Genomic DNA, 18,821 nt, shown 5'->3' on the forward strand with positions numbered 1-18,821 from the left:
AATCTTCTGTTCAGTTCTTCTACTTCTTTGAACAATATCATTAATACCACATACAAGTAAAATTCTGCTGAAGATAATTCAAAAATGGTTGCAGCAGTACATAGATAGAGAACTGCCGGAAATTCAGGCCAGATTCAGAAGAGGACATGGAATGAAGAATATCATTTCTGATGTCAGATGGATCCTGACTGAAGGCAGGGAATACTAGAAAGATGTTTATCTGTGTATTGTTGACCGTGTGGATGATAACAAATTATGAATAATTTGCAAAGAATGGGAATTCCAGAACACTTAATTGTGCTCATGCAGAACCTGTACATAGACCAAGAGGCAGTCCTTCGAACAGAACAAGGGGATATTGCATGGTTGAAAATCAGGAAAGGTGTGTGTCAGAGTTGTATTCCTTCACCATACTTATTCAATCTGTATGCTGAGCAAATAATCCAAGAAGCTGGACTATATGAAGAACGCAGCATCAGGATAGGAAGAAGACTCATTAACAACCTGTAATATTCAGATGACACAACTTTGCTTGCTGAAAGCAAAGAGGACTCGAAGCACTTACTGATGAAGATCAAAGACTACAGCCTTCAGTATGGATTACACCTCAACATAAAGAAGACAAAAATCCTCACAGCTGGACCAATAAGCAACATCATGATAAACGGAGAAAAGATTGAAGTTGTTAAGGATTTCATTTTACTTGGATCCACAATCAGTGCTCATGGAAGCAACTGCCAAGAAATCAAACGTATTGCACTGGACAAATGTGCTGCAAAAGACCACTTCAAAGTGTTAAAAAGCAAAGATATCACCTTGAGGACTAAGGTGTGCCTGACCCAAGCCGTGGTATTTTCAACAGCTTCATATGCGTGCGAAAGCTGGACAATGAGTAAGGAAGACCAAAGAAGAATTACGATGTTGGTGAGGAATGTTGAATATACCATGGACTGCCAGAGAATGAACAAGTCTGTTTTCGAAGAGGTACAGCCAGAATGCTCCTTTGAAGGAAGGATGTCGATACTTTGTCTCATGCACTTTGGACATGTTATCAAGAGGGACCAGTCCCTGGAGAAGGACATCATGCTTGGTAGAAGGTCAGTGAAAAAGAGGAAGACTCTCAATGAGATGGAATAACACAGTGTCTACAATGTCCTCAAAATTAGCCACAATTATGAGGATGGTGCAGGACCATGCACTGTTTCATTCTGTTGTTCATGGGGTCACTATGAATCGGAACCGACTTAATGGCACCTAACAACAAAAAGAACAATTAAAAGACATAATCTTTTAAAAGTTCAAGCAATACAAACAAATGGAACTCTCTTCATCTTGAGTATAACAACTATTTTGGGAAAAAAAAAAAAACCCGTACAGGAATACATATATTTATGTAGTCTTTTTTGTGCATTAGGTTTAATTTAGGTAACATAATGCTTTTTTTTTAATGCTTTGAAAGCACTTAACATTGTTCCTGGCAACTCATTTATGCTCAGTACATGGTAAAACCCCAAAACTAAACCCAGTGCCATTGAGTCGATTACGGCTCATAGTGACCCTATAGGACAGGGTAGAACAGCCCCATAGAGTTTCCAAGGAGCGCCTGGCAGATGCAAACTGCCGACCCTTTGGTTAGCAGCTATAGCACTTAACCACTACGCCACCAGGATTTCCCAGTACCAGTACATGGTAGCAGGTAGCTTTTTTTTTTTAAGTTACGTTTGCTTATAGAACATTTCAAAAACACTTGAAGTAAAGATGATATAATGAACCTCCATGTACTCAAACCCAGTTTCAACAATTATCAACACATGGCCAATCTTATTTCACTTTCACACCAAGCCATCACTCCCTCCTCTGGATTATTTTCAAGCAAATCCTAGATACTCATAGCGTTTCCTTCAAAAACACTTCAGTATGTATCTTTAAAAGATCAGGTCTTGAGGAGTTAAAATTATCCCTTTTTGAAGATGACATGATTCTATACATAGAAAACCCCAAAGATTACACACACACACAAACCTATCAGAGCTAATAAATGAATTCAGCAAAGTGACAGGGTACAAGGTTAACATGCAAAAATCGGTCTGGTTTTTTACATCAGCAACAAGCAAACTGAAAAGAAAATTATGGAGACAATTCCATTTACAGTAGCATCTAAAATAATATGGTACCTAGGGATAAATTTAGCCAGGAAGGTGAAAGACTTGTACACTGAAAACTATAAAACATTACTAGAAGATATTAAAGAAAACTTAAATAAATGGAAGGACATTCTGTGTTCATGGATTGAAAGGCTTAATATTGTTAGGATATCAGTACTACCCAAAGCAGCCTATGCATTCAATGCAACAACCATCAAAATTTCAACAGCCTTCTTTGCAGAAATGGAAAAGCCAATCTTCAAATGTCTATAGAAAGGCAAGGCACCCAAATAGCCAAAGCAATCTTGAAAAAGAAAAATAAAGTAGGAAATTCATACTCCTTGATTTCAAAACATACTATAAAGCTACAGTAATCAAAATAGCCTGATACTGGAACAATGACAGACATATAGACCAATGAAATGGAATTGAGAGTCCAGAAATAAACCCATATATCTACGGTCAATAGAGTTTCGACAAAGGTGCTAGGTCCATTCAGTGGAAAAGAAAAGTCTCTTTTAATAAATGGTGCTTGGAAAACTGGGGAAACCCTGGTGGCGTAGTGGTTAAGTGCTACAGCTGTCAGCCAAAAGGTCGCCAGTTCAAATCCACCAGGTGCTCCTTAGAAACTCTATAGGGAAGTTCTACTCCTTCCTATAGGGTCACTATGAGTTGGAATCAACTCGATGGCAATGGGTTTGGTATGGGTTTTGGGAAAACTGGACATTCAAAAGAAAGAAGCAAGATCCATACCTCACACCATAAACAAAAATTAATTCAAAATAGGTCAAGGACCTAAATATGAGAACTAAAACCATAAAACTGTTAGAAGACACAACTGTCAATGCACAAACAGCAAAAGACAAATGAGATAGCTGGAACCTCATAAAAATAAGCAGAGAATATCAGAAGGATGTTTACCTGTGTTTTATTGACTATGAAAAGGTATTCAACTGTGTGGATCATAACAAATTATGCATAATATTGCAAAGAGTGGGAATTCTAGAACACTTAATTGTGCTTATGAGGAACCTGTACATAGATCAAGAGGCAGTTGTTCAGACAGAACAAGGAGATACTGCGTGGCTTAAAGTCAGGAAAGGTGTGTGTCAGGGTTGTATCTTTTCACCATACCTATTCAATCTGTATGCTGAGCAAATACTCTGAGAAGCTGGACTATATAAAGAATGCAGCATCAGGATTGGAGGAAGACTCGTTAACAACCTGCGTTATGCAAATGACACAACCTTGCTTGCTGAAAGTGAAGAGGACTTGAAGCACTTACTGATGAAGATGGAAAACAGTGTGGGGCTTCCTCAAAAGACTAGAAATAGAACTACCTTATGATTCATCAATCCCGTTTTTAAGTATATATCATGGAGACCTGATAGAAGTGACACGAACAGACATATGCACACCTATGTTCATTGCAGTACTACTCAAAATAACAAAAAGATGGAAACAACCTAAGTCCCTCTCTATGGATGAATGGATAAACAAAATGGGGTACATGCATACATGGAACACTATGCAGCCATAAAGAATAATGATGGGTCCTCAAAACATCTTATAACATGGATGAAGCTGGAGGACATTATGCTGAGTGAAATAAGTCAATCAGAAAAGGGCAAATATTGTATGATCTCGCTTTTATTAAAAAAACAAGAATAAGTATACACACAGAAACCAACGTTCATTGGTGGTTATGAATGGGGGAGGGGGGAGAGGCGGACTCACTCTAGATAGTAGACACTTGTTATTTTTGGTGATGGTAAAGGTAACACCAAATGTGGAGGAGGTGTGCGCAGCTTGACCAAGGTAAATGATGTCATTAAGAAGTACACAAGAACAAGGGATCTTTTTGGTAAATGATGCTGGCTCAGTGGTTAAGAGCTATGGCTGTAGCCACAGGATGGCAGTACAAATCCACCAGCCACTCCTTGGAAACCCTATGGGGTAGTTCTACTCCGTCCTATAAACCAGTGCCTACCCAGTGCCCTTGAAAACCAAAACCGTCACCGTCAGGTTGATTTCAACAAATACCGGCCCTATAGAACAGAGTAGGAACTGCCTCAGAGAGTTCCCAAGGAGCACCTTGTGGATTTGAACTGCTGGCCTTTCGGTTAGCAGCCATAGCACTCAACCAGTACGCCACCTGGGTTTCCGTTCCACACTACAGGAGACATTAAAGGAGAATGTGAAAGCTGAATGTAATGTGTGTTCCTAGCTTGATCCTGGGTGGGGAAGGAAACAGTTATGAAGGACACTATTAGGACAAATGGAGAAACTTGAATATGAAATGTCCATTTTTATTAGATACCTTATCAACATTGAATTTCCCCGGGTTTTGATAATGATACAGTGATTATATAATAAAAGGTCCTTTTTCCTAGGTATAGATATTCACATATTAATAAACAAAAGTATAAAACTTTACAAAGTAAATATGACATGTACAGAGAGAGTCCTATAGGGTTGCTATAAGTTGGAATCAACTCAACAGCAACAGGTTTGGTCTTTTTTTTATAACATAAATAATTTTGCAACAACAACCAAAAAATATGTGTGTGGGTACATATGTTGGTATGTATGCATGTATGTGTATAGGTAAAATAGGTAGGTATATATATATTAAAAAAAACTCTTAGACGTGTCCCATAGGGTTTCCAAGGAGCAGCTGGTAGATTCGAACCGCCGACTTTTTGGTTAACACCTTGAGCTCTTAACCACAGAACCACCAGGGCTCCATATGTGTGTATATATGTGTGCATGTACGGGTGTATTGCTACCTGATTAGGGTCCATGCCCTGGAGCAGTCAAGCCAATGAAACATACTCCAACTCAGAAAGAGTGAGGAAGTTGATTCAGGAGATGCATACCTCACCGGGGACCCGGCAGCAACACAGCCTGTTTCTATGGAGTCCCGAAGAGCAATATTACATTAGAGTTTATATAGAATCTTACAAGTGTCTTTGTAGTCACCTGCCAGAGATTTCTTTATTAGGCTAAAGATATACATATCAGATACCTGGGCTTTGAATTTCCTGTGGGAGTTGTAGGCCACAGGCAGTTGGACATAACAAAAGGTTATTTGCATCAGTTTAAAACAAAAAAGTCATTAACATTTAGTCAAAACAAAGTCATTAACAGAGGTATGTGAAGAAGGAGGCAGGCAGGCTGAGCAAGGAGAAGAACTTAAAGGTTCATCATGGCATTAGTTATGTCAACCTCTGAGTCACCCATTTTGAAAAAGGAGAAAACATGCTGGGGAGTATTGGGGTCACAGTATCTATAACCAAGAAACCAAAAGCAAACCAAACCCACTGCCGTCGAATCGATTCCGACTCATAGCGGGCCTATAGGACAGAGTAGAACTGCCCGATAGTTTCCATGGAGCGGCTGGTGGATATGAACTGTGACCTCTTGGTTAGCAGCTGTAGCACTTAACCACTACGCCACCAAGGTTTCCATAGTGACCCCATAGGACAGAGTAAAAGGGCCCCGTAGGATTTCCAAGGAGCAGCTGGTAGATTCGAACTGCGGACCTTTTGGTTAGCAGCTGAGCTCTTAATCACTTTGCCACCAGGGCTCCAACCTTTTGGCTAAATGACAGATTGGCACATAAGATTAACAATACCACCCGTAAGTGCTGTGCTCCTTTAAAAAATCATCTGCATGAGATCAAGTGGTCAACATTTATTCTAAAGCAAAGATGAGAAGGTAAGGGGGTGGGGGCCAGAGACTCTAGATTACTGGAAACAGAACAACCAGAACAGAAATAATGAAATTTTGACACATCATGAAAAATGTGACCAACATCACTAAAAACTTGTAAATTTGTAGAGAAACGGTTAAATGGGAACCTAGTAGCTTTAAACAATTCTAAGCTGGTCAAGACTGGGTCAATGTTTAGGTATGGGGGGGGGCGGTGAGAGAGCATGAGGAGGTAAAAATGACTTTCAGGTTTCTGGTGTGGGGGCAACTGGGTGATGCTGTCTGTTGAGACAGGGAACATAAGAAAATTAATAGGTTTGGGGAGGAGATAGTGAGTTTGGTTTTGGACATGTTAAACGTGGGATTTTTCAGGTGGCAAAGTTGAGCATAATGTTGGATATCCTAGTCTGAGGCTTGGAGTAAAGTTCTGACCTGGAAGTATAGATTTGGGTGTCATCAGCATGAAGGTAAAAATGGAAACAATGGGAATGGATGGGATCATCCAACAAAATTTGGAAACTGGAAAGAGCCAAGGACCGAGGATAGAAAGCTGGGGAACATCCACATTTTAGGGATTGATGGAGGAGGAAGATGACGTGAAGGAAAAAAATAAAGAGTAGTCATAGAGATGTTTGGGGAACTAGGAAAGTGTGGCGTTATGGAAACCAAAAAAGAGAGAGAGAGAGAGAGAAAAAGAGCATCAGCTTTACGTGAAACTGAAAGATCAAGTAAAATAAAGGTCTCAGGAATACCCTGGTTAATGCTTTCAAAGAAATCTAAAATTCTGTTCCCATTTCCTTGTTCTTCATATCCATTAACTTCATTAAAGGAGAAAATCAGGTTAACCTGAGTCATTCTTAGGGAACAGTGTTTCCTTACAGTAATCTGTGTGTGCCCTAGAATTTTTATTAAATCAAGAAATACTTACGGAGCACCTACTATGCACAAGGCATTTTTCTAGCCTCTGTTCTGGCTTCATCAGTAAACAAGACAGACAAGATCCCTGCCTAGGTCCAAATCCTGGGATCACCACCTGCTAAGCTACATGGCCTTGGACAAGGTACTTAGTTTCCTCATCTATAAAATAAAATTGGAATAACAAGGATTATTGCCAGGAGTTTATATTAATATTGAGTTAATACACGTTAATTGTTTAGAACAGTTCCTGGCACATAATAAAACCTCGGTAAATTCTTTTAAACCAAAAACACCAAACCCATTGCCCTCAAGTTGATTCCGACTCATAGCGACCCTACAGTACAGAGTAGAACTGCTCCATAGGAGCAGCCTGTGGATTCGAACAGCTGACCTTTTGGTTAGCAGCGAATGCTTAACCACTGCACCACCAGTAGATGTTACTTATTATTATTCTGGTGTATGTGTGTGGGGGAAACCCTGTTTTTATGTGTGTGGGACAAGTCAATAAATCAGAAAATATTAATGATATTTGCAATGGATATCATTAACAATAGGGAGATTTGAAAGTAATTGAGTACTTTAGATTGGGTGGTGGTGTAATCTGAGACAATGAAGTTTGAGCTGAATTCTGAATGACAAAAAGGAATTAGCCATGTAATGATCTTGGTGAATTACATACATTCCAGGCTCCGCAGGCCTACAATACGCATCCTGTTTTTGTAAATAAAGTTTTATTGTATTATCTATGGCTGCTTTTGTAATACAATGACAGAGCTGAGTAGTTGCCCAGACTGTATGGCCCACAAAGCCTAAAGTAATTACTGTTTGGCCCTTTACAGAAAAAGCTTATCCACCCCTGCTCGAGGTTGTTGTTAGGTGCCACGGACTCATAAAACCAAACCAAACCCATTGCTGTGGAGTTGCTTCGGACTCATAGCAACCCTATAGACTGCCACATCTTTCTCCTGGAGAGAGGCTGGGGCTTTCGAACTGCAGATCTTTTGGCTAGCAGTCAAATGCTTTAGCCACTGCGCCACAAGGGCTCCTCCCATGGACTAATAGTTATCCAATATGACAGAGCAGAACTGCCCCATAGGGTTTCTTAGGCTGTAATCTTTACAAAAGCAGATCATCATGTCTTCCCCCCTGCCAGCCCTGTGGAGCCAAACTGGGAGGGTTTGAACCACCAACCTTTAGGTTAGCAGCTGAAGGCTTAACAATTGTGCCACCAAGGCTCCTTGCTGTAGGCAGAGGGACCAGCAAATGCAAAAGCCCTAGGCAGGGATGATCTTGGAGAGTTCAAGTAACAGAAAAAAGTACTGAAATCGGTGAGAGAAAGAGTGATATGAATTTTGCCACAGTTAAATATTAAGCCCACTGGTCTCTAGTTTGCAGAATTCACCTTCTTTCCCCTTTTGAAAATTACTTGGGAGATCTGATACTGATACCTGGCCCATTCTGTATGATTTCCCAAAGACCGCTGACAATGGTTCATTGATCTTATTTACATGTTCTCAGTAGCCTAGGGAGAAATTCATTCAGGCCAGGAAATTTGAAGTAATTCAGAGCAGCTCTCTTAATCTCTGTAGGCCAGTACCCTCCTAATAAGTTGATATTAACAGAAGACTCTATCTCAAATCATTGCCCTATTTTAAGCTTGAATCCCACCCTACCTCATCTCACTGACATCTTTGAGTTTGAATTTATGGTTATGGATCTAATTTAATGCTGATTAATAGCCATGATACGTATCTATATCTATATCTTATCTGGCAGTGTTTCCAAAACTATATTTTCAGAGACATTAGTGCCCTGTGAGATATTAATAGGTGAGTAGAACATAAAAGTTCCACAGTCAAATGTTTGGAAATGCCAGATAAAGCTTAAATAGATTTTATTTCTGGCAGGACTTCTTAGAGCCTTAATATGCTAATATCTGCTCTGAGCCTCTGTGAGGGAGATTCCGTAGGCTGAATTTCCTAAACTTATTTGATCAAATATCCCTTTTTTCTCAGAACTCCAGTTAATATCTTGAGGGACACTAGTGTTTCTCAAATCAATTTGAAAATTGCTGGCATATAGGCAGTTGAGGCCCTGAGAACGTGCCTGGCCTCCAGCGTGGACCTGCTATAAATGAACTAGTTCTGTCAAGATGTCCTCTCCGTGTATGATATTCTCATTGCGGGTTGAAGATTGAGGTAATTCTTTATCAGAGCTGTGAAGGTCGTCTCTGAACCACATTCTTTCTTCTATTTATTGCCATTTATTCAGCAAATATTAGCATTTACTGTGAGCCAGGCCCTGTTCTAGGTGTTGGAGATACACCAGTGATGGAGACAGATAAGGTTCTTACTCTCATGTGTTGCTCTCATATATTCTAGTGTCTGTGTTGGGGAGGGGCATACAATAATACATAAGATAATTTTTAGCTAAGAGTAAAAGTGCCCTGAAGGAAGTCAATAGGGCATTATATTAGAGAATAACGTGGAGGGGTTACTTTAGATACGGTGGTCTGGAAAGGTGATTTACGTAACTTGAGACCTGAAGGATGAGAAGGAGCTAGGCAGCCATGTGAAAAGTGGAAGGATGAACACCTCAGGAGAGGGGAAATAACATGCAAAGTTCCTGGATGGCTAAGAGCTTAGTGTGGTTTCAAGGAGGGTCAGAAGGCCAGTGTGTTTAGATTGTAGTGAACCAGCTAATGCCAGGTCTTACTGACCATGACCATACTAAGTGGTAATTATGCTCATGAACTTCTACATAGATCAAGAAACAGTTGCTTGAACAGAACGAGGGGATACTGCATGATTTAAAATAAGGAAAGGGTGTGCATCAGGGTTGCATCCTTTCACCATACTTATTTAATCTGTATGTTGAGCAAATAATCCAAGAAGCTGGACTATATGAAGAACAGGTATCCGGATTGGAGGAAGACTCATTAACCACCCACGTTATGCAGATGACACAAACTTGCTTGCTGAAAGTGAAGAGGACTTGAAGCACTTACTGACGAAGATCAAAGACCATAGCCTTCAGTATGAATTACGCCTCAACATAAAGAAAACAAAAATCCTCACAACTGGACCAATAAGCCATATCATGATAAATGGAGAAAAGATTGAAGTTGTCAAGGATTTCTTTTTATTTGGATCCACAATCAACAGCCGTGGAAGCAGCAGTCAAGAAATCAAATAACATATTGCATCGGGCAAATCTGCTGCAAAAGTCCTCTTTAAAGTGTTAAAAAGCAAAGATGTCACTTTGAGGACTCTGGTGTGCCTGACCCAAGCCATGGTGTTTTCAATTGCCTCATATACATGCTAAAGCTGGACAGTGAATAAGGGAGACCAAAGAAGAATTGACGCCTTTGAATTATGGTGTTGGCGAAGAATATTGAATATAGCATGGACTGTCAGAAGAATGAACAAACCTGTCCTGGAAGAAGAACAGCCAGAATGCTCCCTAGAAGTGAGGATGGCAAGACTTTATCTCGTGTACTTTGGACATGTTATCAGAAGAGATCAGTCTCTGGAGAAGGACATCATGCTTGGTAAAGTAGAGGGTCAGTGAAAAAGAGGAAGACCCTCGACGAGATGGATTGACACAGTGACTATAACAATGGGCTCAAACATTGCAATAATCCTGAGAATGGTGCAGGACTGGACAGTGTTTCATTCTGTTGTACATAGGGTCGCTAGGTGTTGAAACCAACATGACGGCACCTACCAACTACTGAACAAAAAGTGTTAACCTGACTGTCCCAAAAAATCCTTTGCTTTCGAGCTGATTCTGACTCATAGCTACCCTACAAGACAGAGTAGAACTGCCTCATAGGGTTTTCAAGGCTCTAATCTTTATGGAAGTAGACCACCACATCTTTCTCCCAGTGTAGTTGGTGGGTTCCGACCACCCACATTTTGGTTAGCAGCTGAGCTTTTAACCGTGGAGCCACCAGGCCGGTGACACAGAAGGAAAACATGGAGGATGTGGTGCCATGGAAACCAGACTCCAGGTGACCTGGTGCTGCTGGTTAGGAATGTATGGTCCACGGTAAGGTTTAGGGTTGGGCCTAAATACTAATTAAAGCTGCAGGAAAATATTTTACCAATGTAATACAGATAGCAAACGTACATTTTTATTGTAACAAACACAACAATTCAGACAAATTACAAAGTCGATAAAAGCATTACTAAATTGAGACTGTGTTGGCATCTCCTGTCTGAAGGGGAGATGGGAGGGTAGAGAGGGTTAGAAACTGGCAAACCGGTCATGAAAGGAGAGGCTGGAAGGAGGGAGCGGGCTGACTCATTAGGGGGAGAGTAAATGGGAGTATGTCCTAAGGTGTATATAAGCTTATATGTGACAGACTGACTTGATTTGTAAACTTTCACTTAAAGCACAATAAAAATTATATTTAAAAAAATTAGTAAAATATAGGTCAAAGGAGAATAAGAAGTACCAGAAGCTTGCTACCTCTCCATTCTGGGAACATATTTATTTTGAATCACTCTCTTAGGCAGCCTACATGGCCCATTCACAACTAGTTTTAAAACAATGTGCTATTGATGACTCCATGCCAAAAATGCTTTTCTTCTCACCATCCTGTTAAGAGCTTCTCAGTTAGAAAAGCCCTTGGTCATCCTCTTTGGATTTCAGACAACTAGCTGCTTCTTTTGAGAGCCGTCTGAAGGTTCCCTTTTGCAGAAGCAAGGATTCTCTTGTGCAACAAAATCACCCTTCTGTGATTTTTTCCCTTCTGAAACAGACTGGTCTCTGTGCTTCTCTCTGTAGAAAGTATCTGGAGCCGTCCCCCCACCCCCGACATTCTTAGCTGGAAAAAGTAGCCCATGAGCTGTCCCTTTCATACTGTAGGCCTGTGGTGTGGCAAGTCGGCCTCAGATTAATTCAATTAAACACCTCAAGCCGAAACTGTCAAAAGTCTTTTTTTCATGGGCCAGGTTTGTTAATACGATTAACATGTTGTATACAAAGGTAACCATTAAATAATTATAAACAAATAATTTCATCACATAATCCCAGCCGATTTTACATTGCCTGCCAGATACAAAACATTTACTTTAATAAATTTAGTCGGTAATTTACATAAAACATCTGAAAGTGAGGATATTTTTCAAAGCAGCTGCTTATGTGATGTGACTAGTAAAATCTCCCTACTCTCCACCCCTACCCACACACACTATTAGTCATTCTTTTGACTTAATATATTGAAGGCCTCTGTTAAAATTAAAATACCATCTACTAAGGGGGAAACAATGCAGCTATTAAGGTGTTAGGTCGAATTAGTTGACTGAATTCCTTAATTATTTAGTAAGGTCCTGTGTGAAAGGGATACGGAAGCAGGTAAATTTAGGGGAGGGAAAGGAAAGGTTCAAAGAATGGATTGCTGCCTGGGGACGACAGGGCGGGTAAGGCATCCAGGATAGATCTGTGGAAAGCCAGGGGCTATCTTGAAAGCACTGGAAGCTCAGGTCGAGGCCAGACTGCTAACAAGTGAGGGATAGGATGCTTTCTAAAAGACGATAAAGATCATTAGAAGGGAATCTCTCTACTCCCAGTTCTAGCTTTGTTCATGGGTGTTCATGATGAAAGCAGTTACTTCTTCCCATTTTAGAAAATTCTCCAGCTTTCTGTGGGAATCATACCCAGTGAGCTTCAATAAGAATTCTCAGAATTCTGACTCAAGTTTGGGTTCAACTTCTGTCTTGGAGAAGTACCTTTTTCTGATTTTTAAAAAACTAAAAAGTAATGCATGAAGAAATTCTCATTATAGAATATTCAAATAATTACAAAATATATAGAATTAAAACCAAAAGTCCCCTTCCACACGCATTCCAATTCTAGGGTCGCACCATTTACAGTATGCTGCCAGGTTCTTTTCTTTTTTTAAATAATTTATTTTATTTTTGTAGTTGTCGTTGAAAATATACACGGCAAAACACAGACCAACTCAACAATCTCTCCATGTACAATTCAGGGGCACTTATTTTCTTCAGGTTGTGCAAAGATTCTTACCCTTCTTTTCCAAGTTATTCCTCCATCATTGACATAAACTCACTGTCCCCTAAGCTTCCTATCTACCGGGTTATTTTCTATGTATTTTCCTGCATATGTATACATATATATGTGTGTGTGTATATATATATATTTTTAACATGGAGTCCGTGAGTGGTTCAAAAGGTTAGGTGCCTGACTGATAACAGAAAGTTTGGTGGTTCAAACCCACTGAGAGGTACCTCAGAAGAAAGGCCTGATGACTTGCTTCCAAAAGGTCACAGCCTTGAAAACCCTACAGAGCACCAGTAAAACTGAGTACAGAGTAACACATGGGGACATTATGAGTCCAAATGGACTCGATGGCAACTGGTTTGGTTTTGACTTTCTTATTTTACATGAATAGAATAACCTGTATTTGTTGTTCTGTATACTTCATTGTTTTTTAAAAAAAAATTTGAAAAGATAATACATGCACATCATAAAAATTTCAAACAATATAAAAGAGCATATACAATGTGAAGTATGTCACCCTCCTGTGCTTAACCCCCAGGCGACCAATATAATCCATTTCTTAGAGTCTGTGCATATACAAGCAGATAGGGACAGATCCTCCCCCCTTTTTCACACAAGTGGTAGCAAACCATACACAGCTTTGCACCTTGCTTTTTTTCATTTAACAATATTTCATACTTATTATAAATATATGTGTATAAATATATGTGTATGGAGCCCTGGAGGCACAGTGGTCAAAAGATCAGCTGCTAATGAAAAAGGTCAGCAGTTCAAACCCACTAGCCATCCCTTGAAAACCCTCTGGGGCAGTTCTACTCTGTCCTATAGGGTCACTACGAGTAGGAATCAAGTCAAGGGCAACTGTTTTTCTTTTTTTTTAATAAATCAAAATCGGCTCTAGGACAATTTTTTTTCTTTTTTGAATCTTTATGAGCAATGATCACCAGTTCTTTTCTCCCGCGGACCGGCTGGGTGGGTTCGCACTGAAAACCTTTGGGTTAGCAGCATTGCGCCACCAGGGCTCCATATACGAGGAAAGGAAAAAAAAAGAATCTTCGTATTATAATATATATATTGTAATATATATGTAATTATAATATATATATTGTAATATATATGTAATAATATAAACATAACCTTCTTCAGAAACGACAATATTTATTTATCCATCCCCTGTTAGGCTGCATCAGCTGACTTCTGACTTACTAACTTTTACTTCTCTTAGGGCTGGACTTTCATCAGGAGGATAGCTGGCTGTGATTTTCCCCTTGGTTTCCACCTTAGTGTTCTCTAGAACATTGTTTAACAGAGGTATTGGCTGATTACTATTGGTCCCTGACGGGATACACCCAGAGCTACCTTAACTTCTCTGGACTTGTTCCCATCCATGTACAGTAGTGGGAGGTCTATGTGTGTGGGGTTGTTTCCTTCCATTTTCTCTCCCCCCCTTCTCATTCTTTTGTTTCTTCTTTTTTTTTTTCTTTGTCATGTTAAGAGTCTCCTCTTCCTTTCCTCTCCTATCCATCCGGTGAGTGGGGGCAGCATCACTGAACCAACGACAGGTCAGCGGAGACTCTGACTGCAGACCAATGGGGTACTCCCAGGTTCCAGATGGACCAATCAGCTTATTAGGGACATCAAATACCTAGATAGCTGGCATCTGCCCCATTGTCCTCTGAGTAACGACCCTCTTGTGTTGATGGTCAAAGATTTGAAGGTGCAAAAGAAACTTTTTTTTTTCTTTTTCCTTTGGTGGCTTTAATCCATCTCCACAACTTCTGCCCAAGGCCAATAAAACACAGCCATTCTCCCTTTGTAAAAAGAAAGAGGGGTTGGGTTTCCTTCAATTGTCTGCCCCTTTCTGTCTCCTCCACTATTTTTGTTTTATGTACTTTGTAGTTAACTTTACATAGAGCAGCTTCATCCGTGGACCTGTGCGGTGGACCCCATACACTTTCTTCTCATTGCCCATTGCAACAGCCTTTTTGTTCTAACCTGGGGGTGTTTGTGGGGCAGGGCGGGGGAGAGGGGGGGTAGTGGCGGGTGGGAGAAGAGTTTGGCTGTTGACTTCCTTTGGCATTCCTCACACGTTCTGCTCTCTCTCTGTCTCTCTCTCTCCCTCTCACACACAGACAGACAGACAGACACACACACCACACACCATACACACACACACACACGCCCGCCCGGGCCCCTCTCGGTGTGTCTTCCTTCAAGATGACAGGGCGCTGGAGAAAAGGCCGCTGGAATCAGCTGGTAGGTACAGTAGTAACCCGAACCCCACCCACCCGCCGCCTTTGCTCGCTCAGGTTTCACCGGTCACTCCTACCTGGGGAGAAAACATATAAATGTGCCTCCAGAGGAGGGGCTGGGGGAGAAGGGAGCGGCGAAGGCGGCGGAAGGTGAGCCTGGGAAGGTGGCCGGGGCCCTGCTTGGTCCTCCCTCGGGGCGTTAGCCCCAGCCCTGTTTGCCCCCACCCACTCCCCTTTTCGAAGGGATTGCCTTTCTCTCTCTCTCTCTGCGGCGGCGGAAATGACAGTGTGGTGCTGCCGTGGTGTCATGGTGCTGCTCCTGGACTGAGAAGCGAAAACTCTTTAAGTTTGGCTCGAGAGATTCAGCCAAGGCAGCGTTGCAGCCGCCGTGCTGTCCCCTGCCGGGCGCGCGGGCAGGCGGATCCCGGCTGCTGCGCGGCGGCGGCGGCCAAAGCGAAGGCGGTGAAGGCGGGCGGCGGCCTAGAGCAGCGGCGGCGGCGGCCCGGGAGCTAGCGCCGGAGCCCGAGCGAGCGCTGCCGAGAGAAGCGAGCGGCCGGCGCCCTCCGTCGCGCCGCCTAGGAGATGGCTGGCACCCGGGAACGCTCTGGGTAAAACGTGCCCCCTAGCCACCGTCCCTGGGGCTGAGCGCCGCCGCCGGCGCAGGGCTCGGCCCGGGCTCCGGCCGCCCCTCAGGTGCCGCCGTGGCCGGGTCGGGCCAAGGGCTCTGGGGCTCGGTGGGGCGGGTTGATCGGGCCGAGAGGCTCGAGGCGGCGGCGGCTCCGGCCCAGCCCTGCCTCCTGGTTGCGACACTGGGACCCGGGCTCCTGCCACTGCCCTCCTGGGACGGGAGTTTGCACTCGGGTGCGGGGCGGGGGCGGCCGAGGCCTCCCGCGCAGCCCGGCTGAGTCGGCTGAGTCGGCTCGGACAGTGGAGCGGCTTCCCCGGCGCCCGGGCGGGAGTCTGGGAAAGGGCACCGCCGCCTTCCCACGCTCCCGCTGCCGGCAGCCTCCTCCGCTCGGGCGGCGCCCCTTGGACGGCTGGCTGCCTGGCGGTGGCTGCCGCAGCAGCCGGGGATGCTGCGGACACCCTGCCGGCGGGAAGGCCAGGCGAAACTTAATCCTTTTTCTGCCAGGGGAGCGAGCAAGCGTCTAGTCTCCGTATGGATGGTTCATTCTTTATGGCCTAGCTGTGAGACCAGGTCTTTAGGGGAGAAGGAAAACTTACATATGTCCACAGGACAGGCTGAGACTGAATTGGAGAGAGGTGGGGTTCTTCCATTCCTGTCTCGTAAGAACTAATAACAGCGGAGTAGATTTACAGAAACATTATTTGTGATGATAAGGTTTAGGCTACTTAGCTTAGCACTTCGTGAGCGGCACATTAGTTTTCGGAGGCATTTCTTCCCAGAGCAGGAAATTGGGATCCTGGGGTCGCTTGGTTCTTCATTTTCCCTCTTCTACACTCCCCTACCTTCCTTCGAGCTCAGTCAGTCACCTTCTTACGTTGTCACACACCAATTTGTCCACCCAAATCTCTCAAATCCAGCGCCCCCCACCCCAGCCTTTCCACATCACCCTGTGCACTCAAGTAACCTCCCAGCCGTGCAGCCTCTTGTTTCTCAACCACTTTGTCTTTTTAAGGATCTCTGACGTGAGGGGTGGATGGTAATAGTTGTGTGCCTCTGAGGTTAAAATAAGAGTTGTTGTTAGTAGTCACTTAGTAGGTTCCCACTCATGGTGACCCCATGCATGTTAGAGTAGAACTATGCTCCATAGAGTTATCAAGGCTGTGACCTTTTGGAAGCAGATGGGCAGGCCTGGAACAGTCAAGTTTCTAGCTACTAGTTGAGAGCTTAACCGTTTGCGCCACCCAGTTGTTGTGGTGGTGTGCTGGGTACTCGATTCCGACTCATAGCCACCCCATGTAACAGAGTAAAACTACCCCATAGGGTTTTTCTAGGCTGTAATCTTTATGGGAGCAGATCATCAGGTCGTTCTCCCTCAGAGCCGCTGGGTGGGTTCGAACCACTAACCTTTCAGCTAGTGGCCTAGGGCTTAATGGTTTCACTACCAGGACTCCCAGAGGGGCCCTTAAAAAGGAATATATTGAAACTGTACATAAACAAGTGCTGTGTGTGGGTTGATTCTTTGGGTTCTCAAATTGAGCCATAAGGGCTGCCTTTAACCCCATTCTGTTCCCTCCCAGAACTGTAGTCAGTTCTCTGGCAATGTTCCAATAATAGTAGGAAGAATGCTGAGTGGGGAGCCCCCCTCTCTTTTCTTCTGTTTCGGGAGCAGTGTTGGGCGGTCCCAGCTGGTTAGCCCCCCCATCCCCTTTACATCGCCTCTCCTTGCACCGAGGGGGAACAGTCTTTGCTATTTTTATATAGATTGCTACCCAATCAATTGACTTAATACAGATATATAAAGTAAATTAGATTTCTCCTGATTACTCCACACAATTTGATTTATGTAGTTGAAATACAGGTCTAGGAGCCAAGAAGATCAGAGAGTTCATCCCAAATCTGATGTTGCATTGGCTTTTATGGCATCCCTGTGACCTTTCTTTCATAGTTGGTGCACTTATGTAAAAGGCATAATATTGTGTACAGAGTATTGTGAGTCTTGGCTTGGTCTTTTGAAGATGAAAGGGTTCTATAAACACTCAGCATTGTACTTTTCGAAGAAAGTACTCCATTTACCTTTTATTGGGATAGTGGCTAGACCGGGTATAAGTAGGAACCCCAGTTTACTGGAAACCATACCTTGGCATTATTAACCCCCTCTGGGAGACACACCTACTGTACTTAGGTCTGAAGTCTGTTTTTTTTTTCCCAATGAGCATACAACTGAATGGAAACATACCTAAAGCTAGACATACAGAGTAATGCAGATTATTTTAAGACGTGGTTTGAATCATTTCTAATGTACTCTGACCCGACAATCTGAGTCAGACTCATTTGAAAACATAACCTCCCCCATTTTTAGCCTATATGGGGGCAGTTAGTTTCTACTGAAAAGTGGCATAAGTAATTTTAGGCATGGCAATATACACATGATTAGCACCTAGCAGTGGTGAGTCAACCATGTTTATTAAGCACCTACAACCTGCAGCCTTCTGCTGACTAGGCTGAAGCCTCAGACTTGGCCCAATGTTTTGGTCTCCTGCTTGTTCGGGACCTACCTCCATGTTTGCAGCCTCCAGACTAAGACAAGGAGAGGCTGTGCAGGGTAAGGATAGAGGCTAGGGGCAAGAAGGGCTGATTCTTTCCCTCCCATTTACTTTCAGGACGACTAGAATTCTCATCTAGCATGTTGTACCTTGGAAGAAAGCCACCTCCAGGAAGTACGGCTGCAAATCAGCAACTTGGGTGCTTCAAGAACATATATATCTTCTGAACAGTACAAATTGATTTAGGTGAAATTGGTTTAGTTAATCCCTGCTCTAAGTGCAGGCAACTTGTTCCAACTTGCAGATCTTAAAACAGTGCCAGTGGAGTCTCATAATTGCATCCAAAAATTGCTCTGGGTAGTGAGCCTGTCCGTTCCCTCATCCCTCCTCCCGTAGAATCTGCCAACACCATAACAACTGAGAAAGAAACTACAGAAGTGCGTCTTTCACCCAGCAAACCTTATTGGCTTGGTGAAGAGGCGAGAATGTCGTCTTTTTACCTTATACCTCAGCACTCGGGTTCCCTCTCCCAACAGGGACCCAGAGCCCTAAAAAGGAGGCAGAGCCAAGACTGAGGCACAGAATGTGTCTCCAA

At 43.0% G+C, this 18,821-nt stretch overlaps 1 protein-coding gene across 1 annotated transcript in view; it reads left to right on the forward strand.

The window, feature by feature from the left end:
• The first annotated feature begins 15,563 nt into the window (after positions 1-15,563).
• The window catches only part of MID2 (midline 2), a 110,489-nt gene continuing 107,231 nt past the window's right edge, over positions 15,564-18,821 (forward strand). The window contains exon 1 of the mRNA XM_023553917.2: positions 15,564-15,663. The gene's annotated coding sequence lies outside the window, so the exon portion shown is untranslated. The remainder of the gene's footprint in view (positions 15,664-18,821) is intronic.

Source organism: Loxodonta africana, chromosome X (assembly GCF_030014295.1).
Source record: "Loxodonta africana isolate mLoxAfr1 chromosome X, mLoxAfr1.hap2, whole genome shotgun sequence".
NCBI lineage: Eukaryota > Metazoa > Chordata > Mammalia > Proboscidea > Elephantidae > Loxodonta > Loxodonta africana.